Raw genomic sequence first — 25,559 nt, 5'->3', positions numbered from 1 at the left:
ATAATAAATTTATATTAATATATTATATACATATAAATTTATTATATTTATATATTATACAATTATTGTTATATAATAAATAAATAAATCTTAAAAAGGGAAGAAAAAAAAGAAAGGGAAGAAAAAGCAGTCTGTATCCTTGAGAAAACTGCGTAGGTCTTTCTTGGAAAAAGAAAGTGGGGCTTTTCTTTTGGCCTCCATTTCCAAAATTTTACAGTTGCCAAGGCCTCTTATGATTCAGGAAGCTCTTGGTTTCACCATACAGTTCCCATTCTGGGTGGGTTAATAGAAGCCATGGAAAGGGATGGAGACCCAGGATCTCAAATATATGGGTATCAGGGCCCATGTGAGATTCCTTTAGTGCCTTGCCTGCAAATACACCAGAGTTTCAGTGAGTGTTAGTTGCCATCATATACACAGGGGTTTCAATGAGTGTTAGTTCTGTAGACTGGATATTGTGCATAAGACAAAGACTCCCCACTAAGTCCTCAGAATAAGGTCTAACTTTGTTGCTGCCTGTGGAGAGGGTAGAAAAACTGCCTGGCACAGTCTATGACATTTCAAGAATTTGCTCGTAGTATTTTTTACTTAATCCTTGTGGAAGATTTATTACAGATTTCTCAATCAAGAATCATGTTCAATGGAGGCTGGAGAGATGACTCGGGGGTTAAGAGCACTTGCTGCTCTTACAGAAGATCCAGGCTCAGTTCTCAGCACCCACATGGTGGCTCAGCACTGCCTGTAATTCTAGTTCCAAGGAACATAATACCCTCCTTCTAGCTTCTGAGGACAAAAGAATCAGGTCCAAGACAGGCATGGGGTACATGCCTGTTACCCCAGAACTTTGGAGATGGAGGCAAGAAGATCAGGAATTTATGGTCACTTGTGGATACGCAAGTTTGAAACTAGCTTGGGATGCACAGCCCCTGTTTCAAAGAAGGAGGGAAGAAGGAGGGAGGTGTTGTAGGAGGCCGCTTGTTGTTCTTGGTTTTCCAGGCCCAAAATAACCACATAGAAACTGTATTAGTTAAATCACTGCTTGGGCTATTAGCTCTAGCTTCTTATTGGCTTGATCTTACATCTTAATTTAACCCATTTCTATTTTTTTTTTTTTTTGGTTTTTCGAGACAGGGTTTCTCTGTAGCTTGGGAGCCTGTCCTGGAACTAGCTCTTGTAGACCAGGCTGGTCTTGAACTCACAGAGATCCGCCTGCCTCTGCCTCCCAAGTGCTGGGATTAAAGGCGTGCGCCACCACTGCCCGGCTAACCCATTTCTATTAATTTGAGTATCACCACAAGGCTGTGGCTTTACTGGGTAAAGTCCCAGCGTCTGTCTCCAGTGGGGCTACATGGCTTCTCTCTGACTCTGCCTTCTTCCTACCAGCATTCAGTTTTGTTTTCCCCACCTACCTCTGTTCTGCCCTGCTATAGGTCCAAAGCAGTTTCTCTATTCATTAATGGTAAACACAGCATACAGAGAGGAATCTCACATCACCTCCCCTTTTCTGTTTAAATAGAAAGGAAGGTTTTAACTTTTTTTTTTTTTTTTTGGTTTTTCGAGACAGGGTTTCTCTGTGGCTTTGGAGCCTGTCCTGGAACTAGCTCTGTAGACCAGGCTGGTCTCGAACTCACAGAGATCCGCCTGCCTCTGCCTCCCGAGTGCTGGGATTAAAGGCGTGCGCCACCACCGCCCGGCTAGGTTTTAACTTTTAACATAGTAAAATTGCATATAACAAAATAGGTATCAAGCAAGAATTACAGTTACAATATTTATATCTACTTTATGTTTTATCATAACTAAGGAAAACTATAACTACAATTATATGTTCTGCAACTCCATTAAAGACTCCACAAGGATATAATATTATCTAAGTAAACAGGAGGTGCATTGTAAGCAACTTCCAAAACTCTAGAATTGACAGAGACATCTCACTGCCTGGACAGTCACCCAGAGTTCTTCTGTAATGTTGGGGCATCCATCTTCAACCTATAGGCCCATAGAATTTGGCAGATTTTTTTCATGAAGCAGCAGATTTCAAAGACAGTTCTGCCTATATTGGCAATTTGTCAGTCACTTTCTTCTGTGCCCTGCAGAATGTCTGGCAAACTCTTTCATGAAGCAGGAACCCCGAAGGACCATCTCACCTTTAGGCAAGTTCACCAGTCATTTCTCCCTGGGTCCTGCATGTCCAGTTCACACAAACATCAAGCAGTCCAGGCAAGAGCAGTCTCTGTCCCAATGGCTAGCCAACTCCATAAGGAGCCTCTTCGATGCTCATCTTCCTCTTGAAGTAGATTGGTGCTGTAAGAAGCAGATGTGTCTCACTGTCATGAAAAGTCCTAAGTTCTTAAACATCTTAAATGACATATTATGAAGGTCTTTGAAAATGACATATTATGAAGGTCTTTGAAAGAATCCCTATCCACCTGAAATATACCTCTGTACATCTAGAAAATCTAACTAACATGACTACAAGCTTGACTATTATAGATGACTATCTGCTAACCTATATTTCCTAATTATACTTTTTTTTTTACAAAAATGTACTTTTTAATTAGTGAAAAATTTCAAATTCAAGCCTTACCTAATGCTTATTGCCCTTTCTTGCAGGTCTAAGTGCTAGACCTAGTGACTGTGGCAACTATCTCATTGCTGTTCCAAAAGGCAGAGCTCCTTCCTGCTTCTTTCTTCGACATTTCAGTTGCAATAAGCAGATTTAAGTAGCTTTTGGAAAGCTGCTCACTATCACCAGAGTATCTTATGCCTCTACTTCTCTGTAGTTGAAGTTCTGGCTGCTGCCTTCTCATTCTTTGTTTATGCTGACTTGTCCAAACTCAAAGGCTGCTGAAGTCCTGTCTTAGTGGGTTTCCCTTGATCCAGTGCTTAAAAAGCACAACTTGGGTCCTTTAAAGCTGGTTAAGTCGCTCTCGTGGCTTACTTTTCCGTACTGTTCACAAAAGCTAACCCTGTACAATTTATAAATGGGTCACACACAGATTTTACCTGATTACAGGTTGTAAACATCAACTTACTTAAAATGTTTCACTATTATACTTGTTCCAGAATATAAAAAGTTGTTTAACAATGCAATCGACCTCATGACATTAAAGGATACTGTCAACAAATTTGTTGCGTCCAACAATTTCACAAACAAAGCCAGGAAATGTTAACCTCCCCAATCCTTTCAATCTTCATTATATGAATAAAAGGACTTGATACAATTTAGCTCAGTTTTAATATTTCCTAAGCATTTTGACCAGATACCCAGTTTTAAATTATGAAAATTGACATATATATATATATAAAACCATACTTTATTATGAAAGATGTAACCATTTTCTAGCATGAGCCTATTTTCTCCACTGCTTATTCACATATGCCCATTAACAATTGGAATGTTGTCTGCTACATTTATTGGTTTGTGAGTGTTTTCTGGAAAAATTGCAGTATTTGTGAAGACCAAAGCTCCGTGCTAGCATTGCATGCACCCAGATATTAATAATGCACAGGGGCACAGAATTAGAGCACGAGAGAGCATATTTGAACACTAGCCCTCCCCATTCCCCTTTTAATTGCTTGTTTTGCTTATACTTCAAAAACCAAGTAAAAATCTGAATTCCGCGTTCAACTGCCAAAGAAAGCAGCAGCAGAGCACAAACTCAGGGCTTGAATGAAGTTGTTAAGCACTAGCTGGCCCAACAGTAGACCTTTTTCAAACGACCTTAGTATCTAGAACTCTTCTCAACCAGGGTCCCTGAACAAACACCAACATGTTTTAGGATGAAATACATACAAAGAATAGCCGTGTGCTCTTTGGGGATTTAAACGTTCAGGACTCTCCAGATTTGAACTCGAGATCTTTGGGAAGTGAGGTGGCTCACACTAAGCAACTGCTACTTTTTCTGCTGCTTTGTTTTGGACAATGACACCTTAACTATCCTGGCTTCATCATCCAGCAAAATGTATAGGGTATAAACAGGAAAGCATGCCAGCCAGTTAAGGGTTCAAACAAGTGATTTTTATTCCTCAGTTCTGAAAAATTGTGTGTGAGGGAAAGTAAACCAAGGAAAGGGACTAGATCAGTGTGCTTTGGGGTTCAAAACTTGAAAAGCAGGACAAACCAGGTATCCACCAGTTTGCTCAGACAGGGCAGACTTAGCGATCCTGTATTAGAACTGTTAAACTGGGAGATAAAGTACATTCACCAACCTTTAGTAGAGGGCAGTATAAACACTTTATACCCCAAACTATGGGCAGCAGTTTTCAATGTGATCAAGGTAAATGAGGAACGGCTAGGACTCAATAAATCTAACATACTAAAATCATGATTACATTTTGAAAGAAAATGCACAAAAACCAAATAGGAACTTTTGAGATCTTTTTCATTTGAAAGTAATCTTAATGCTCTTAAATCACAAATATGCTATTTTTTATTGCCCAATCCTAATGATCTAAAACACACATTGCAAACATACAAATATCTATTCTCTCCACATGTCAGCGCCCATTTATCATGCTTTTGGAAATGGGGAGAATAGATTCAATTTCCCTTAAATTGTAAGTGAGTAGGTGTTTCTTTACAGTTAACTTTAGCAAAATTCATACAAAATAGTAATTAACAATGATCTTATTTACTTGTTAACTCACAAGGAAACACCTTCAAAACCACGTATTTTCATTAAAGTTTCTGTACTAAAATGTAAAAAAACTGAGCTACACAAATATTGAAAAGCTAAAAATTTCTTAATTTTTTATTCCTGGTACCACTACCACAATTTACAGGGCAATATACCTGATGTAATGAAAAGGAAAAGACAAAGCTACAACAGATGCAAGTCCTCAGGAATGCACATCTAATTGGCACTGCATTGCATTAATCAGTAGCTGCACCTTCTGCAGACTGTGGCTGTGGCTGTCCTGAACAAGAGGGGCCTCCTGTTTAAGCTGCAGTAACTTTTCTGACTGTGGATCATCGCTCCTTCTGTGGCAGATTTTTACAGTTCCTCTAATGCATTTAGGACGACTGTCTCAACGTAACCCGCAGCTTTCCTGACAACTCCTCGCTCTCTCCTGCTAAAAACTGTAGCCCTTTCCGCTGTTTTTTTAAACCTTCTGCTACCATATCCACCACTTCCACCACCTGATCCATAGCCACCACCATGGGGACTGCCCGAGTGTCTTCCACCAAAACTGCCCCCTTTCATGGGTCCATAATTTGATTGCTGTTGTCCACTATAATTTCCAGAGTCATTATAGTTCCCACCACCATAGTTACCTCCACCAAAATTTCCTCCTTCATTGTAACCGTCATATCCTCCTCCCTCACCACCATATCCACCACCCTGGTTTCCACAGCCTGGTCCACCACCACCATAGCCTCCTCTACTGCTGTAGCCAGGACCACCACCGTAGCTGCCACCATCCCCTCCAAATCCATTACATCCACCATCACCACCTCCATAACCACCTCTGCTGCCACCACCTCCACCACCATAGCCGCCTCTTCCACCAAAGTTTCCACCACGACCAAAATTACCTCCACCACCTCCAAAGTTCCCTCCACGACCCATAAAATTGCCAGATCCACCTCCACGGCCTCTCTGTGATCCAGCAGACTGCATCTCTTGTTTAGAAAGGGCCTTTTTCACTTCACAATTATGCCCATTAATAGTGTGGTTTTCTGAACAACAATTTTACCAACTGTGTCATGATTACCAAAAGTTACAAAAGCAGATCCTCTCTTTTTCCCACTCTGCCTGTCTTCCATAACTTCTATGGCTTCAGTCTTGCCATACTTTTCAAAATAGTCTCTCAGGCTATACTCTTCTGTATCCTCTTTAATACCACCAACGAAGCTTTTCTTCACTGTTAACCAGACACCAGGCTTTACAGAATCCTCTCTGGAAATGGCTCTCTTTGGTTCCCCCACCCACCCATCAACTTTATGTGGCTGAGCACACAGTGCAGTATCCACCTCTTCAGCACAAGAGTGAGTCACAAAACCAAAGCCCCTGGAACGTTTTGCTTGGGGATCTCTCATTACCACACAGTCTGTAGTGTGCCCCATTTCTCAAAATGTTCTCTTAAGCCATCATCTGTGATTTCAAAGCTCAGACCACCATTAAGCAGTTTCTTCAACTGTTCTGGTTCCTTTGGATCATGGCCCCCCTCCCCCCATCCCTACCCCTGCCATGGTGGCGGCAATGACCAGAGTGAGGCTGGGGGTGACCAGGCGGTGGTTTTACCTCCATTTTTGAGACCTTAATTATATATTTTTAAATAAGCTTCACAAACACAATACCTTAATCAAGAGCAGAAATATACATATAATAAAATTGACCTTAAATTTGTATCAATAAACCAAGAGCCATACCAATGATAATCTCTATAGCTTACCCCCTTTAAATGTAAACAAACATTTAAAAACAATATTTGGGAATATGGGCGTAGTTCTCTCCAAAATGCTTTCTGCTTCTTGTTGGGCAAAGTATTTTTGAGGGTGTTCACGGCAACCTTTTGGGGGATCTTGGTCCATCCAAGCCACATTAGCCTGGAATTAATCCACAGATTCTTTTCTTTTGTGGAAATAAAAGAAGAAACTCTTTTCCAAAGCAACATATCCTAAAGCCCAAATTTCGAAGACAAGATATATGCTGGTTTAGCTTAGCAGCCCATATAATGAAATGTCTCTCTGTACTTAGCTCTTGCACAGTCAAAAAATTCAAAGAAAACACAATAATATACATAACCCAGACTCTCTGTGTATATTCCATCTTTATGTGGCTTATTTTTCTTACTCTTTTACTTTTTCTACAAGTTTAATATTTATTTTATTATCTTTACCCCTTTAATCTAGACTGTCTGTACTCTTTTTTTAAATATTTATTTATTTATTATGCATACAATATTCTGTCTGCATGTATGCCTGCATGCCAAAAGAGGGCACCAGGCCTCATTACAGATGGTTGTGAGTCACCATGTGGTTGCTGGGAATTGAACTCAGGACCTTTGGAAGAGCAGGCAGTGCTCTTAACCTCTGAGCCATCTCTCCAGCCCTCTGTCTGTACTCTTTTATATTACATTTACTGTCTCTTTACTCCTTTTCTTCTCTCTCTCAAGCCTATGCACATTTTTTAAATACACTGTGTCTTTATGAGGTCTTTATGCCTGAATCTGTCCTTATTGCCTATCTGTAATCTTCTTTTTTGTTTGTTTGTTTTTGTTTTTGTTTTTGTTTTGAGGCAGGGTTTCTCTGTAGCTTTGGAACCTATCCTGGAACTAGCTCTTATAGGCCAGGCTGGCCTCGAACTCACAAAGATCCGCCTTCCTCTGCCTCCCAAGTGCTGGGATTAAAGGTGTGTGCCACCATCACCCGGCCCAGGATGGCTTCTTAAAATGCTAAGCACTTGTTAAGTACCTAAGTGGCAGCATTGCTAGGGCAAACACGGCCTTTCCTGCTTGCTCTGCCCAGTCCAACATGGGAGTCCGTTCACTGCCTCTGAGACTGCCTGGTGGGAGCCGTCCTCACCACCTCAACTCTGTTAACAAGTTGACCCATGCTGCCACCAAATAACTTGCAGCATGCTGCCCACAAACCCCATTTAAATGCCCAGCCTCCTGAAAGAGCCAGAGTTTGCGCTAGCAGCACACCCCAGAAAGCTGCTGTTTCAAAACTGCATAGCTTTTTTTTTCTGCTACCACTGAATCAGGAAAAACCTCTCTTAAGGGAGCTGCTGCACACCAGCAGCTGAAAATGTAGCTAAACTTTGTTTTTTTAGTGTCTAGAATTCCTTTCCAAGCCCTCTCAGGTTTTATGTGGATTTAGCTAGCACACGTTGGAGCACCAATTTGTTGTAGAAGGCCACTTGTTGTTCTCGGCTTCCCAGACCCAATATAATCACACAGAAACTGTATTAATTAAATTACTGCTTGGTCTATTAGCTCTAGCTTCTTATTGGCTAGTTTTGTTTTTTCTACCTACCTCTGTTCTGCCCTGATATAGGTCCAAAGCAATTTCTTTATTCATTAATATTAATCACACAGCATACAGAGAGGAATCCGACATCAGGGAGGGAAGGAGGGAGGGAGGAAGAAAAAAGGAAAGAAGGAAGGCAGGAGGGAAGAAGAGGAGAGAAGGGAAGGGGAGGGAGGGAGGAGCTCATGGACATGAGCCAGTGAGTGAGAGCCTGTTGCTGTTTGGTGCATCTGAGGCTCAAACCCAAGTCGTTCTCATCTCTAAGGTCACAAAGTCATCATTGTCTCCTTACATCTCAGTGGGCACTTGCCTTCTGTGACAGAGGAAGATGGACCTCGGACTGACAAACGTCTTGGTCAGAAGTCAAAATGTCAGAAAGAGGATCACACAGTCAGGATCTATTTTTAATTGGGGTATGGAGCCAGAAGCTAGAGGGCCAGGGTGGGGGAGGGGAAGAGGGTGGACTTGAACCCCAGCAGGGCCCAGGGTTCTCCCCTGTCTCCGAGCCCCATTCATGGTTAGGTTCCAGGCAACAAACATAATGGATGACTTCCAACAACAGAAGTCATTAGGGAAGCCAATAAAGATGTGACAGATCTGGCAACAACAAGAAATGGCTCAGGTGTAGTGCTAGGAGGCCAAGAGAGAGCAGCTTCCTTCAGGCCATGGATGAATCAGCCTGGCAGTCACCCAGCCTTCGATTGGGATCAGAGGTGCAGCCAGCGTGCACTCAGAGGATGCCTTCAAAGGTCATGTACCAATAAAAGCATTTACTGAGCCAGCATCCCTTGGTTTAATCACATGCCTCCCACGCTGGTGGGCAATGCATGTTTCTGAGCTGATTGGAGCAGCAGTGGCAACCTACCCCACACGAGCTGCACCAGATTCCTTCTTGAGGAGATGCTCAACAGAGGGACACCTAGAAGATCACTGAGACCTGAGGTTGAGGGCACAATCGGGGGCAGGAACAGAATCCCTCTGCAAGCAATGAAAAGTGACTGAGGGGCAGATAGATTGAAAGACTCGAGGAGAGAGAAGTTGACACAGAGTTGGGTAGACAGACAGAGGAGCTGCCTCCGTGAGGAAACCCCTGTGAGTGCTGGACATCTGACTGGTGCAGGGGTCAGGCAAAATGACCGTCAGCTGACATCTGGAGAGCGCTTACAGTTGGATGCTTGCTGAGCAGTGCAGGGAACAGAGGAAGGACAGTTGAACGAGGAGATAGAAATCTGTAGGGATGGCTTAAATGTGTGCATCTTGGAGGAGTGTGCATCTGCAAGGGTCGTCTTAGCTGTGGGATCCTCGAAGCTTCCCCTCAGCACAGCTCACCATCAATCATTTCTCGGGCACTTCACTCACACACAGATCATTCATTCCTAGTTTTGTTTTGTTTTTTAAATCACACTTATCCATTCATTCATTCATTCGTTTGTTTTGTTTATTGAGAGAGGGTTTCTCTATGTAACCTTGGCTGTCCTGGAACTCACTTATAGACCAGCCTGGACTCAAACACACAGAGAGCCACCTGCCTCTGCCTCCCAAGTACTGGTCTTTAAGGTGTGCACCACCACCACCACCTGGCCCAGTAATGTTTCTAAATTAAAAGATGAGATGGTGTACACCATTAACCCCAGTGTTTGGAAAGCAGATCTTTGTGAGTTTGAGGCTAGCCTGGTCTACATAGAAAGTTACATGTCCACCAGAACTGTACCTTGTGAGACCCTGCACGTCTCAAAACAAAAGATGAAGCTGATAAAGTATGATGACACAAACCTATAATCCCAGCATTCGGGAAGTTGAGGCAGGAGGATCATAAGCTGTAGTCCAGCCTGGACTACACAAAGAGATTGTCAAAAGAAAAAAAGAGAAGGAAAGGAGGAAAAAGTAAAGCATCACATTAAAAAAAAAAATTGAGTGTTTATGGGGGGGGGGGGTACTATTGCCACATGAGTGCAGTGCCCACAGAGGCCAGAAGGGGGCATCAGATCTACTAGAATTGGAGTTCCAGGTGGTTGTTGATGAACCAGCCTGGCTCATCTTGAGCTTGAAAGCCTTCTATTAGCAAAGTTAAACTAGCTTTGTTCCTATTTATGATTAAATCTATGTTTTTTGTCTTTGGGTTTCTGTTTGTTTGTTTCTTTGTTTTTTGAGACAGGGCTTCTCTGTGTTGTCCTGGTTTTCCTGGAACTCACTCTGTAGACCAAGCTGGCCTCAGTCTCAAAGCAATCTGCCTCCCAAGTGCTATGATTAAAGCTGTGTGCCCCACGCCTAGGCTAAATCTCTGACTGTCAAGGATTAAGCTATGCCCCACCTAGAACCCTAACTACAAATGATTCTGTTCCAGGAAGCAGAGCCGCAACCTTCCACTCAGGAGAGCATTACAACCAACTTGTTATCCTTATGATCGGCTTCTGTAACCCCACTTATTTGTCTACCAAACCCCCATTTGGGAACCCTACTTCTGAGCTGGATAAACCTTATCTTCCCTATTACAAGGCCACTCTCTAAAACCTGCACCAGGGGGAGATGGCCACCAGGCCTGCTTTGTTCTGCTGTGCGCAATAGAAAAGTTTGCTCCAATTTGGTCATTTGGATTGGTGGCCTTTTACTCCTGTCTGGTGGGCTTAACGTGTGAGCTGATTGCTTGTGGGTGCTGGGAACCGAACTCATGGCCTCTGCAAATGCAGTATGTGCTCTTAACCACTGAGCAATCATGTTTCCAGCCCCTAAAACATCATTTCAGAAATTAATAATTGTTTTGTACCCATAGGCCTCCCTCCCTCCCTCCCTCTCTCCCTCCCTCCCTCCTTCCCTCCCTTCCTGGGACATCTGTGGACACTAATGAATGCCGCTCTCAGCAACACTGTAATTGGGTCACAAGTGGGCACATGACCTATACTGGTCCAATCAATCTCAAACTCGTGTTTTTTCCCCTGGGAATTCTGGGGTGCAGCTCCTTTTCCTTGGTCTGGGATGGTGTGGGAGGGCTTTGTCACCCACTGCTGCTGCAACCGATTTCTACTGCAAGAAGCTGGTCTGAAAAGAGGCCAGCACATGGAGGGCGGAGCCAAGGCACCTGCGGCTTGCAGGAGCCAGAGTCTGACATCCCAGAGGCCCTCATTAGTTCCGTTTATCGTCTGATCCCCTTGGAGCTGGGTTCCTGTCACCCCTGACTGAACACACACTGTCCTGCCCCTACCTGCTTTTCTACACCGCCTGCTGAAGAGCACGTTAAACTTTAGACACTGTCCAATTTTTTTAAACGACTGCTTGCTTCCTTTGACCAGAATCAAGGTCCAGAGATGTCACTGGTGCCCATTAACTCCTTTCTGTAAATAAAGCCACGGGAAGAACACAGGCCTTTGTTCCTAGAGCAGAGCCCTTCTTCCTGCTCATGCCTGCTTTCACGCTGGCTCAGATCCCAAAGCTCCATTTCTGGCCCGTGACTCACAAAGTAAATCACCTATAAGTAAAAAAACCTCTATCATAACTTTGGCAGGAAAAACAAGATGGCAAGCCAGGCAACATTCTTCATGCGGGAGCCTCTGTGTGCCAAGGGCTGCTCTGCGCATGAGCAACGTAGGCCGCTTGCTCAAACGCTGCACGCATTTGCTCCTGTGCGCGCCAACCGGTTCCTATTCTGTGCGCTCCCAATGACCCAGAGCCGCGTTCAGCAGCCCCACCTGATCACGGAACTCTGTCCCTGTCCTGGCTGGTTCCCAGCACAGTCTTCCTTCTTATCTTGGCAGCTGATTAATCGGCTAACATCCTGGGGAGGCTATGACTGTGTGTGCATTTGCTGAGAGGACAGTGAGGGAGGGCTCTGTCTTCTGTCACCGCGCACCTTTAGGAACAAGATAAATTAACATGTTTCGGATTTCTCTGTGTAACAGCTCTGTTTATCCTGGAACTCACTGTGTAGACCATGCTGGCCCCAAACTCACAGAGATCTGCCTCCCTCAGCCTCCAAAGTTCAGGGATTAAAAGCACCACCACGTCTGCCTTTTTTTTTTTTTTTTTTTTTTGAGACAGGGTTTTCCTGAACAGCCCTGGCTGGCCTGGAACTCACGCTCACTCTATAGACCTGGCTAGCCTTAAACTTAGATCTCCGCCTGCCTCTGCCTCCCCAGTGCCAGGCTTACAAGTGTGTCACCACATTTGTTTCCTTTGGGAACACTTGGCCTCAGCAGTCGGAAGGAAAGTCTGTCCTGAGGTCAGACTCACCCTGTCCCAGCCACAGGCTGCAATTCTACCACAGGAAACACCAGCACCTTCTCATCAGAGTCAATGATAGCAGGGCTCTGAGAAGGCAGGAGAGCCTGGTCCTTTCCCTCCTCCCTGGGCCCCAATGTCTCAGTTTGGCAGGGGTTTGCCTTCCCACCCCCACCCCTGGTGGCCATCTCACGATACTGGCTATTAAGGCCAATAAGTGAGGGATGGGTGCAGGTTGAAGGGGTGGAAGCTGTTTGAGATGGTGACCCAGAAGAGCTAGTGTGAAACCCACCAGCTTCAGCCCCATGCAGGGCAACCTCAGGGTAGCGCAGGACAGCCACTGCTTTGCCATCGTTAGAGCAGGCCAGAGAGTTCATCTCCTAGCCAGCATCCTCTCTTACAGGGGTGGTACCCTTCTCAACATCAAGTGCAGGCCCCCACATAGTTGGTGTTACAGAGTGTTGGCAGGAGTCCAGGACACTGGTGGGAGCTGGTGCTGCCAGCTGGGGCTGTTAAGGGAGCTGAGCAGCTGCTACGCCTTCCTCAACACCATAGTTTAATTCAGTGCTAGGGACCAAGCCCTGCTTCCTGCATGCTAGGCATGGATGCTACAAACTGGGTCACATCCCCAGAGAGACTAACCAGTACTGTTTTTAAAGGCATTATCCAGGTCAGGCATTGCTTCATGGAGCATGCTTTAATCCCAGCACTTGAGAGGCAGAGGCAGATGGATGTCTGTGAGTTCAAGGCCAACCTGGTCTATTGAGCAAAGTCCAAGATAGCCGGGGTTACACAGAGAAACTCTGTCTCAAAAAAACCAAAACCAAACCAAACAAAACACAAAAATATAAAACAAAGAAAAAGGCATTTTCATGCTTATTCTGGGGAAATAAGTTGGGTTTTGTTTGTTTTAATGCGTGTCTTTGTGTCTGTGTGTGTAGAAGGCAGAGGATAAACTTGAGTGTTGGTCCTCCAGAGCCTCCTACCTTTGTCCTGAGACAAGCTCATGGGCCAGGAACTTCACCACAAAGAACAGGCCCGCTGGCCCCCATGCTTCTCCAGTGCTAACTCCCATTTTGCCAATCCCTGGAATTCTCACCCCTGGATTTTATGCAGGCTCTGGGGATCCGAACTCAGGTCTTCAGACTTGCAAGACAAGCTCTTTACCAGCTAACCTCTCCAGCCCTTAAATAGAAAATGTCTCTGTGGCTTCAGACTGTCATGCCTCAAGGCTTTATTAGTCATGTATTCACGCCTAGGGGAAAATGGATAGCTGGTCCGGCTAATGAAACGGCCAATGAGCCCTCCTTGAACTTGCAAAGCTGATTCATGGCCGCATATGTAAAATCATTACTTAAGTACCTGCTTATGTTAGAGCATGCATTTCCAATCTTATACTCACCCTGGAGGACTGTTTGTTCATTATGTTTGCAGTCCCCTTCTGGACCTTCGTGGGGCCATTTTCTCATTGGCCCTTTTTATTCTTTTTTTTAAAAAATATTTATTTATTTAGTATACAACATTCTGTCTACATGTATGCCTGCAGGCCAGAAGAGGGCATCAGACCTCATTACAGATGGTTGTGAGCCACCATGTGGTTGCTGGGAATTGAACTCAGGACCTTTGGAAGAACATGCAATGCTCTTAACCACTGAGCCATCTCTCCAGCCCCCCTGGCCCTTTTTATTCTATGCCATTGCCCTATGTGTCATGCACCCTTGGGCATACAGAGAGGTCAGGGGACCGGTGGAAATCAGTCTAATCCTGTGAGTATGGGAGACTGCTGCTGATCCCTCCGGCTTGACCGCAAGCACCTTTATCTGCTGAGCCTTCTCGTTGACCCTTAGGCTGTGGTTTCATTGTTACATTTAAAGAACTCTCTGGTAACACTGTTTCCCACTTCTGTAAGTCAGAGATACAAGGTAACACAGGGCAACCTGGCGCACTCAAAAAACGAAACCGGGTGGTAACCTGAGAGCAGTTCTCTGTCAACCAGAATCTCCCTCATTCCTTTCCAGACAAGGTATCTCTTCTAAGTGGTAGCCTTTAAGATTTTATTTTTGCATAGTGGCTCACAACTTTAATCCCAGCACAGGGGGAAAGGAGCAGAAGGTGGGTAGATCTCTGTGAGTTCAAGACCAAGCAGAGCTACATAGTAAGACTCTGTTTTTTCTGCTTTTTCAGGTCTATGACATGTTTAGATATATTTGAGTGCCTGAGTGGGGGAGAAGTAGAGGCAGATGTAAAAGCAACCAAATATCGGGGGGGGGGGAGGAATCTTCCTGGATTTCTAGACCGTGGATGCTCTGTTCTCTAGTTTCCCTCCCTCCGTTGTTGTTTTGTGAGGCAGGGTCTCACTTAACCCTGATTGACCTCAGTCACTATGGTGGGTTGGCCTCGAACTCACAAAGATCCCCTAGTGCCCAGATTAAAGGCCTGTGCCACCTGGCCCGCCCCCCCTTTCCCTCCATTCCTAGCTAAATATTTTCATCCGCTAGGGGGAGGCTGGTGATAGCTGACACTTGGCAAATGATTTTTTTGTTCCTGAGCTAGGACCCTGATGCTAACTTCTACCAGGCTCAGGATGTAATAGTGATCTAGACTCGCACAGCAGCCAGTTCCCTCCCTTTTCCTTGCCTTATTTATTAGGGCAGACATTCAGAGAATTTGACTGCACCTGGAGGCAGAATGAGGCACTGGCTCAGGATTGCTAGTAGGAACCCCTCCCTCCTCTCCCTCTTTTAAGTACAGGATGGAGTCAGATTTTCCATCTTTAAGGTTCACTCTGGTCGTGTGACTTACTTTGACCAATTAGATGTGAGGCTAGGTGACGTCACTTCCATGCAGAAGCTTTAAGAGCTAGAGCAATCAGCATCCCTAGGTGTTGCTAGCCCACCGACAGCATCCATCCTGAGTGCAGTCGCGGGATGGAACTCCCCGCCCCGCCCCAGGAATGAATACTTAGCATAAATAGGAAAGGGTTTTCCTAGAGTCCAACCCCTAAATTCTAAGCGTGCTCGGTTTCTTACAGCATGACGTAACCTCTGCTGGCCCAAAAGAAAAGCCACAAGTCCAGAACAGGACCCGCATGCCAAGCTCTCTCCCTTCCTCCCTCCCTCCCTCCCTCCTTCCCTCCCTCCCTCTCTCCCTCTCCCCCTCTCCCCCTCTCCCCCTCTCTCCCTCTCCTTCTCCCTCTCCCTCTCCCTCTCTCTTCCTCTCTCTCTCTCTCTCTCTCTCTCTCTCTCTCTCCTCTCTCTCAATCTCTCTCTCTCTCTCCCTCTCCTCTCCTCTCTCTCTCTCTCTCGCTCTCATCCTCTCTCGCTCTCTCTCCTCTCTTCGTCTCTCTCTCTCTCTCTCTCTCCTCGTCCTCTCTCGTCCTCTCTCCTCTCTACTCTCTCTCTCCTCTCTCGCTCTCTCTCTCTCTGACAGCCTGCACCTGTAATCTCGCATCCCGAGCCCGGGGCCCTTCCAATCTTTCCCGCGCGGGATCTAGATGCTCCCGTTTCTCGAGCCAGCCTTTCCTTTGCTCCTTATCAATCACGCACTATATATTAAAAATATTCTCGGTTTTGGTATAGATTCGTAGCTTGCAAAACCATCCAATCGCAGTCTTTTAACACTAGAGATATCGCTGGCCAAATGATCTAAGTGGTTTAAAACGCCAAGATTCAGGTGCTGTTCAGAGCTCTGCGGTGAATAGCGCCGCCCCAAGTCTGAGTCTGCACAACTGGGTCCAAGAATTGTCAGATCGGTGAAGGTGGTGGCTGGGAATGCAGTGCCCCGGGCCCGGGCGCCCCCTGCAGGCGGCAGCTGGAGAAGCAGCGGGGGAGGGGCGGCAGGAGGACCCGCCCCGGCGTCCCAGCTGGAGACTGCGCAGCTGCAGGAAGGGTGCAGTGGCCGCTTCTTAAGCTAGACTGATCTCAGAGAGGGAGTTGACCCAACAGCGCAACCAACGGAAAATCAGGGGGTGGCCTGGGCGGAGTAGAGCGGACCAAGCAAACCTACAATCTCGAAGGTGTTTCCAGTCTTCGGAGCTGTGGGATGGGCGGAAGAAACAAGGTCCCACGTATCCCATGCGTATTGTACAGAGTGAACAAGCAAGCTAGGTTGTTTCCCAGGAATGCATCCCAGAACTCCCACATGGCGAGGACAAGCGAATAGCCAGGACAAGCGAAGCAGCGGGGAAGCCTGTGGTCAGCATCGGAATGACCCTGAAAGCCGAAATCTTTGTAGCTCAATTAATGATGGGTAGATAAAGTGGATGATCGATGGATGGTCAAGAAATAGTTTATTATAGATAGGTGATAACTAGATGGTGATTGGTGATGTATAGCTGAATGAATGGATGATAGATAATATATAAATGATAGATAAATGTATAGATGTTAAGTAGATACATATGCTTTTGTGCGAGGTGACAGACACCTGTAATTTCAGTTTGAGGCTGAGGCAGGAAGACCTCAAATTCAAAGTCAGCCTGAGCTGCCTTAAAGCACTACAGCAAGCCGGGCATTGGTGGCGTACACCTTTAATCCCAGCACTTGAGAGGCAGAGGCAGGTGGATCTCTGTGCGTTCGAGGTCAGCCTGGTCTACAAGAGCTAGTTCCAGGACAGCGAGGGCTGTTACACAGAGAAACCCCCGTCTTGAAAAACAAACAAACCAAAAAAGAACAAACAAACAAACAAAAACACCACAGCAAAAGCCATTGTCTGGTTTGTCTGTTTTATGTACTCTCGGTTCCCCGTGTACTACGTCCCTGTGTGTATGAAAATTACCTCCTGCCCACAACCCCTCTCCCATTACATATTACTGTGTAGTGGTTTTTGTTTTGTTTTGTTTTAGTGGCAGCTTCTAATAACCAGATCTGCTTACTTAAGCTGTCATTTGCTTCACGACCTGAACTCATTGCAAGATTGCTGGGGGTGTGGCTAAATTGGTAGAACACTTGCCTAGCGTTCACGAGGCCCTAGATTTGATCTCCAGTATCATATAAACTGAATGTGGCTAACTTAACTTTATAAATTCATGGGACTGTGGGCTGGAGACGAAATGGACCTCCTTCTCTGTGGCAGCTGAGGAAGGATGGCCTTGCTATGTCGTACATAGAACCTGTTCAGAGAACTAGTTCAAGTCGGCACCCCTGGACCCGTGTAAACATGAATAGGCATTACCATGTAGGATAAGGCGATGAGAGGTGTAGGCCCTGATATTTGGTGAGTCACATAGCTCTCTGTGATTCTCTTCTATGGTATAAGTCAGAGTGTTGCGGAAATCACTTTAACTAGGCAAAGATGCGTTACATCTGTTTATGCTGCATTTGCTTAAACAGACAAAGATGTGCAAACAAAGATGTGCTGCGTGGGTTTGTGCTGTGTTTGTTTAACTAGGTAAAGATCTGCTGCATTTGCTCTACCTCGCCTGCCTGAGGCACCTGATTGGTCCAATAAAAAGCTAAACATGTAACTCAGGCTGACTTTGAATTTGAGGTCCTCCTGCCTCAGCCTGAGTTGGAATTACAGGTGTGTGCCACCTTACACAGAAGCTTATGGAATCATCTACCCAGCGTCTATACATTCATTGGTCTAATAAAAAGCTGAAGAGCTAGGCAGTAGTGGGATGGGTGGGGCTGGTGGGCAGAGAGAATAAGAAGGAGAAATCTAGGCTTGAGGAGCGAGAGAGAAGATAGAAGAGAGGAAGGGAAGGAGACACCTGCGGTGGCCAGCCAGTTAGGCAGCCGCCAGCCATTCAGACACGGAAGAAGCAGGGAAAGCAAGAAAAACAGAAGGAAAGAAAGGCAAAAAGCCAGGGCTGGAGAGATGGCTCAGTGGGTAAGAGAATGGATTGTTCTTCCAGAGGACCCAGGTTCAATTCCCAGCCCCACATGGCAGCTCACACCTGTCAGTAACTCCAGGCCCAGGACTTCTGTCAAAACAGCAATGAACAGGGCTGGAGAGATGGCTCAGAGGTTAAGAGCATTGCCTGCTCTTCCAAAGGTCCTGAGTTCAATTCCCAGCAACCACATGGTGGCTCACAACCATCTGTAATGGGGTCTGGTGCCCTCTTCTGGTCTGCAGCTGTACACACAGACAGAATATTGTATACATAATAAATAAATATTAAAAAAAACAGCAATGAACAAAACAAAAAGAAAGAAGGAAAGAAAGGCAAAAAGCCTCGAGGCAAAAATGTAGATGAAGAGAAACAGGTTTAACTAATTTATAAGAGCTAGTGGGACAAGCATAAGATAAGGCCGAGCAGTCATAACTAATATGAAGTCTCTGTTTCATGATTTGGGAGCTTGCTGGTGGCCCAAAGAAAGGCTGCTCCAGGCCAGAATTGGCAGGACTCTTTCAGTGCTGGCTGTGAGGGGGTTAGAGCTAACTATGAAGAATGTTTGGCCCACACATGCCGAGTATTAGAGAAGTATTTACTATCGTCAAGAGTAAAGGCCAGGCGGTGGTGGCGCACGCCTTTAATCCCAGCACTCGGGAGGCAGAGGCAGGCGGATCTCTGTGAGTTCGAGGCCAGCCTGGTCTACAAGAGCTAGTTCCAGGCCAGGCTCTAAAAACGTTGCAGAGAAACCCTGTCTCGAAAAACAAAAACAAAAACAAAAAAAAAAAGGTAAAGGCACATGCCCAAGTACCAGCATACCAGCACTTGGGAGGTGGAAGCCAGAGGATCAAGAGTTTGAGGCCATCTTCTGCTCCACAGTGAATTTGAGGACAGCCTGGGCTATATGAAACTCTGTCTCAAAAAAAATCCAGCAAAATGGCTCCACAGACAAAAGCACCTGCTGCTAAGCCTGATAAACCAAGCTGGATGGAGGATCCAGAATCCACATAAGGGAAGAACTGAAAGCAGCCCTCTGACCTCCACATGCGTGTTACATCCCACATGCATGTTACACTCCACATACATGTTACTCACATACGTACACAAGTAAATAAGTAGTGTGACTTCTGTAAACGATTGCTCTCTGTCCCTAAAAATAGTGCATTGGGAGTCAGGCAGTGGCAGCACACACCTTTAATCCCAGCACTTGGAAGGCAGAGTCAGGTGGATCTCTGTGAGTTTGAGGTCAGACTGGTCTACAGAGTGAGTTCCAGGACAGCCAGGGTGACACAGAGAAACAAACAGTACATGGAAATCTACTTTGCAAGCTCGGTATGCTGGGTATGGTGGCACACGCCTTTAATTCCAGTCCTCAGAAAACAGAGGCAGGTGGATTTATGTGAGTTCTATCCGTGAGAATTTCCTGGTCTATATACCAGAAGTGGGGCGGTGTGTGGTGCATGCCTTCAATCCCAGTACTTGGGAGACAGAGGTGGTGTGGGAAGTCCTTCTGTATATGTGTTGCTTTTATTGGTTAATAAAGAAGCTACTTTCAGCCAATGCCTTAACAGAATATAGCCAGACCGGAAGATATATATATAGAGAGAGAGAGAGGGAGAGAGAGTAGGCGGAGTCACAGAGATGCCATGTAGTCCCACAAGAGACAGATGCTGGATGGAACATGTGGCGACGAGGAGATACACAGGCTAATCAAAATGGGTTAAATTAAGATGTAAGAGGTAGCCAATAAGAAGCTAGAGATAATAGACCAAAAGTGATTTAATTAATATAGTTTCTGAGTGATTATTTCTGATCTGGGCAGCCGGGATCAAACAAGTGGCCTCCTACAACACAGAGGGAACAGAGAGAGAGAGAAAGATAGAAAGATAGAAAGAAAGAAAGAAAGAAAGAAAGAAAGAAAGAAAGAAAGAAAGAAAGGAAGGAAGGAAGGAAGGAAGAAGAAAAAAGAAAGAAAATGTAAACACTGACTAAAAGGATTTGGGGGCTGGAGAGATGGTTGAATGGTTAAGAGCACTGGCTGCTCCTTTTGAAGACCTGGGTTCAATTCCAGCACCCACATGACTTTAACTCCAATTCTAGGGGGAGCCATGGCACCAAGCATACATTTGGTATACATGTCTGTACATGCAGACAAAAAATCCACATACACAAAATAAAATAAACATATTTTTTAAATGTTACTAAGAGAAAGTAAAAAGGCTCTAAATAACCACAGAGGAAGCCTTTTGGGATGCCATTGGTTTCTATGATACCGTGAGCTTGCCATCCAAATGGAGTTGGGGTGAGTGGGGCTGCTCTTCTGCCCCCTAGTGTTAGCTCTGCAGTATGACCAGTTGGCCTGGCAGAACACCCTAACCAGTAGTTTCCATTCAGGGTGGGCAGCAAGAACTATTATCCCAACCTGTTGGAGCGGGGTGAAGAACAAGCAGCAGTAGCTATGCTCTAGCACGCTGATGACTGTCGTTGGTATGAAGCAGCAGCCTGGCCTATCACTGCTAGAATGTTCCCTGAATGGTCCTTGAGCATCTTTGACCCTTAGCTAGGCAAGCATCCTTAGCCCCTTGACACCGGTAAAATCAGAGGCAAAAACAATGCATGCTATTAGGTTTTGAATAGGGCTGGTGGTTCAATAGACACTGTGACAGATCACTGGGGACTGAGAAGTTTATTAGAAGACTTATTGACAGACAGAGAGGCAACAGCATGGTGCAGGGGGCTCCAAGGAAAGTTCAGACCACAGCACCAGAGAGAAACAGCTTGGCATGGTTTCTGGAGGGATTCAGAGCCCACTGAGAGGAGGGACCCTCTTTCTGAAGTTTCTTAGGGTGAAGGGAGGTTCTCAGCAAGAGCCTGTAGCCAGGCTCTCTGACCCCCAGAAAAGAGACAGGGAAGGGGTCGGGAAGTGGGGTGGACACCTCTTCCATGCAAACTCACCTTCCAGGTAAGACGTCCCTCTCCCAAAGTGTGCTAGTTCTGATTCACAGAGAATGTCCCCAAGAGATGTCTATCAGTATCTGATCAAGGAGGCCTGAGCAGAAGCTGAATTCTTCCACTTCTGCCCCCCAAGACAGGGTTTCTCCTTGTAGCCTGTCTGGGAATTCACTCTGTAGACCAGACTGGCCTTTGATGCAGAGATCTGCCTGCCTCTGCCTCTCGAGTGCTGGGATTTTCCAACATCACATTCTTACACGTGGGTCTCTGTGTGGCCTTGAGGCCCGATGCTCAGGCCTGTAGGCTCCAGTTTGTCTTTGCACTTTGCATGCCTGTGTTTACCATCCATCTCCAATCTTCACGCCCAGCATGTATCAAGCTCCGACATTACCTAGGGAGATAACAGCTAGGTTTGCCTCAAGAGCTCCACAGTGCTACACTCCATACAGGAAGAATTTCACAGCGCTTTCTGTATTTGGTCTAACAGCACCGAGTTACACTGTGCTTCTGGGGAGAATGATAAGGGTGGAGCTCTGAGGACTCTGGTACCTAGGGACAAGTAGCTACTGGGGTCCAGTAAGTGCATGCTGGGCTACACAGCCAGCACAGCAGTCTTCTATGTTCTTTGTTTATATTGAGATGGGGTTTCTCTGTGCAGCTCTGGCTGTCCAGGAACTCACTCTGTAGACCAGGCTGGCCTTGAACTCAAAGATCTACCTGTCTCTGCCTCCTGAGTGCTGGAATTAAAGGTGTGTGCCACCACCACTCAGCTCTTTCCTTTAATATTTATTTTTATTACTCATGATTATGTGTGTGCATGTGTCTGTATGTGAATATGAATGCAGGTGCCCATGGGAGACAGGGAGGTTGGGTCTTCCTGAACTATAGCTATAGGCAGTTGTGAGCTGCCCTACATGGGTGGGGTGTTTAGAACTGAACTTGGGTTCTCTGCAAGAGTGACATATGATGCTAACCATTGAGCCATCTCTCTAGCCCCTGGAACATTCTCGCTTTTACCCAGACCAGCACTCGGCTCCCACGAGCCACTTGTATGTTAAAGACAAAACTCTACTGGACTCTGCACATTTAGAGCTCATTGATTTAACAAAGGGAGGGGAGCGATGGCTCAGCAGTTAAGAGCTCATAATGCTTTTGCAGAGAACCTGAACTTGGATCCCAGGACCCATGTTGGGATACTCACAACTGCCTGTAACCCCAGCTGATGACTTTGACCTTCATGGGCACCAATATATCAGACTGTGGAATGAAACCAAGGCAGTGCTTAAGAGGGACTTTACACCCTTAAGAGAATGTCTTGGAAAAGAAAAAAACAAGCTGGCCTGGTTACCACAAGTCTTTAAGCCCAGCATTCCAGATGCAGAAGCAGACAGAACTCAGTGAGTTTGAAGCCATTCTGGTCCACCTAGTGAGTTTCAAACCAGCCGCACTGCACAGTGAGACCCTTTCCGAAGAAGAAGGAAGGAGGAGGATGGAGGAGAGAGGAGGAGGAGGAGGAGGTAGTGATGGAGGAGGAGGAGGAGGAAGGGGAGAAGAAGAAGAAGAAGAAGAAGAAGAAGAAGAAGAAGGAAGAAGAAGAAGAAGAAGAATAAGTAAGAAGAAGAAGAGAAGAAGAAGAAGAAGAAGAAGAAGGGAGGAGGCGAAGGGGGAGAGACGGTATTTGGGGGGAGGAGGAGGGGGAGAAGGAAGGGGGGGAGGAGGGCGAAGAGGAGGGGAGGAGGGGAAGGAGGAGGAAAGTGTGAACGGCAAATCAAACAGATAGATGAGGTACAGACTCAGCCACCAGGAAGATATTGCTCACGGAAACACACCTGATAGAAGACAGTGTTGGCGTGCCTCCATTCACTAACCCTGTCCCATGAGGGATGTGTGGTCTCCTGCAGTAGAGTGGTTGCCTAGCAGACAAAAAGTCCTAGGTTTGATTCCAGCACCACAAAAAGCAAGCTTGGTGGCACAAGTCTCTAACCCAGCACTTCAGAGATGGAGGCAGAAGGTATGGGAGTTCAAGGTCATCTTCAGCTATGTAGTGAATTCAAGGCCAGCCTGGGCTACATGAGACCCTGTCTCAAAAAAAATTAAAATAAAATGACCAGTTGGATGGTGATGGCACATGTCTTTAATTATCCCAGCACTCGGAGGCAGCGGCAGATGGATTTCTGTGAGTTCGAGGCCAGCCTGGGCTACAGACCAAGTTCCAGGACAGTCTCCAAAACTACACAGAGGAACCTTGTCTTGAAAAACCTAAATAAATAAATAGATAAAATGACCATATGACCCATCGATTCCACTGCTGAGTATGTACCCCAAAGAACTGAAAGAAGGTGCCAAAGGGAGGTTTGCCTATTGGTGTTTATGACTGCATTTGTCACGACAGATCAAATGTGGAGATGGAATGTCTATCAGCGGATGGATGGAGAGGCAGAATGTGGCTCATGCACACAGTGCACATTAATCAATGGTCCTCACATTCCAAAAGCAAACCACAGTGACCTTGAACTCTTGATCTCCTGCCTCCCTAAGTGCTGCCTTTTTGTGCTGGAGAGTGAAATCAGGGCTCACTGCGTGCTACACAGTGTTCGAAAGCTCAGCTCCAGCCTCAGCCTGTATTTGACATTAAAAAATAAAGCTGGGCTGGGTGGTGGTGGTGCACACTTTAATTCAAGCACTTAGAAGCCATAGGCAAGTGGATCTCTGGGTTTGAGGCCAACCTGATCTACAGCATGTAGAATACCAGGACAGCCAGGGCTACATAGAGAAAAGCTGTCTTTAAAAAACAAAAACAAAGCCGGGCGGTGGTGGCGCACGCCTTTAATCCCAGCACTCGGGAGGCAGAGGCAGGCGGATCTCTGTGAGTTCGAGACCAGCCTGGTCTACAAGAGCTAGTTCCAGGACAGGCTCCAGAGCCACAGAGAAACCCTGTCTCGAAAAAAAAAAAAAAAAAAAGAAGGGGGGGCAAGTATGGTGGCATATACCATTAACCCCAGCCATGGGTGGAAGAGGCAGCTAGGTCTCTGAGTTTTAGACCAGCCAGGGTTGCACAGTGACTCTGTCTCAAAAACAAGCAAAAGAAGGAAGAAAGGAAAGAAAGGAAATTAGAGATTTTCTTCAGGACTCTGAGGATATTGAAACGAGCCAGTCACAGAGTGCTAGCAAGTTTTGTCAACTTAACATAACTAGAGTTACCTGAAAGGAGGGACCCTCAATTGAGAGAATGTAAGATCCAGTCATGGCGTGGCATGACTGGGCTAGCGGTCCTGGATTCTGTAAGAAAGCAGGCTGAGTCCAGGCAGTGGTGGCTCACACCTTTAATCCCAGGACTTAGAAGGCAGAGATAGGCAGATCTTGTGAGATCAAGGCCAGTCTAGTCTACAGAGTGAGTTCCAGAACAGGCAGGACTGTTTTCACAGAGAAACCCTGTCTCGAAAACAAAACAAAACAAATGAGAGAGAGAGAGAGAGGAGAGAGTAGAGAGAGAGACAGAGAGAGAGACAGAGAGAGAGACAGAGAGAGAGAGAAGAAAGCAGGCTGAGCAAATCATAAGGAACAAGATAGTAAGCTGCATCTCTCCACGGCATCTACACCAACTCCTGCCTCCAGGTTCCTGCTATGTTCCAGTTCCTATCCTGGCTTCCTTCAGTGATGGAAACATAAGCCAATAAACCCTTTCCGCCCCAAGTGGTTTCGTCACCACAGCAATTGGAAACCCTAACTAAGACACAGAAACACAAGTGGGGTGAGATTCTGAGGAACCCACCTGGCTCCATTGTGAAGGAGGAGCCATTATGCTGTATTGTTAAAAAATAAGTTTCTATTCACTGTCGGAGCTGATTTCCTGTAACCTGGCCTTCCCCAGCCCATGACCTTGACTTGTTTATGAGAATACCCTTGCCCTCCCTGACTCTCCCTAATCACATGGGGACCACACTGAAGGGCCCAGAGTAAGTCTGAACAGTAGTCCGCCTACCCAGCTTCTTCCATGGCTTGGCCCTTCCCCCTGTATACTCCGTCACAGGGAGAACAGTTGGTTAAAAATGAAGACAAGACCCCAGCTTGTGTGAGAGCTGTGTGTAAGATAACCGCAGACTTGTATAAGCAACACCCCCCTGTTGAGTTTGTACAAACACTATGTTACAAATGCCGTGTGAGTGTTGGTATCATTCCTTTGACTGTTTTTGTAACAGTTTGGGTACCCATTAAGTTTCTTACATAAACCATATTTTCTTGCCAGTAGCCCCATAAAGTAGGGTTTTTTTTGTGTGGGGGGGGGGGGAGTGTTCAAGACAGGGTTCTCTGTGTAGTTCTAGCTGTCCTGGAACTCACTCTGTAGACCAGGCTGGCTTCGAACTCAGAGATCCACCTGCCCATGCCTCCCAAGTGCTGGGATTAAAGGCATTGAGCCACCACTGCCAGGCTGTTTTTGTTTGTTTTTATTTTATTTTTTAAATATTTATTTATTTGTATGTATTACAATATTCTATCTGTGTGTATGCCTGCAGGCCAGAAGAGGGAACCATACCTTATCACAGATGGTTGTGAGCCACCATGTGGTTGCTGGGAATTGAATTCAGG

The 25,559-nt window shown here is 45.9% G+C and overlaps 1 pseudogene; it reads right to left on the bottom strand.

Annotated features, from left to right (window-relative positions):
• Window positions 1–4,994: 4,994 nt before the first annotated feature.
• On the bottom strand, window positions 4,995–6,251 carry LOC119823645 (annotated as a pseudogene).
• Window positions 6,252–25,559: the final 19,308 nt, after the last annotated feature.

The sequence above is a fragment of the Arvicola amphibius genome, chromosome 9 (genome assembly GCF_903992535.2).
Source record: "Arvicola amphibius chromosome 9, mArvAmp1.2, whole genome shotgun sequence".
NCBI lineage: Eukaryota > Metazoa > Chordata > Mammalia > Rodentia > Cricetidae > Arvicola > Arvicola amphibius.
Note: the sequence above shows the minus strand (reverse complement) of the source record. Positions and strands in the feature narration are given on the sequence as shown.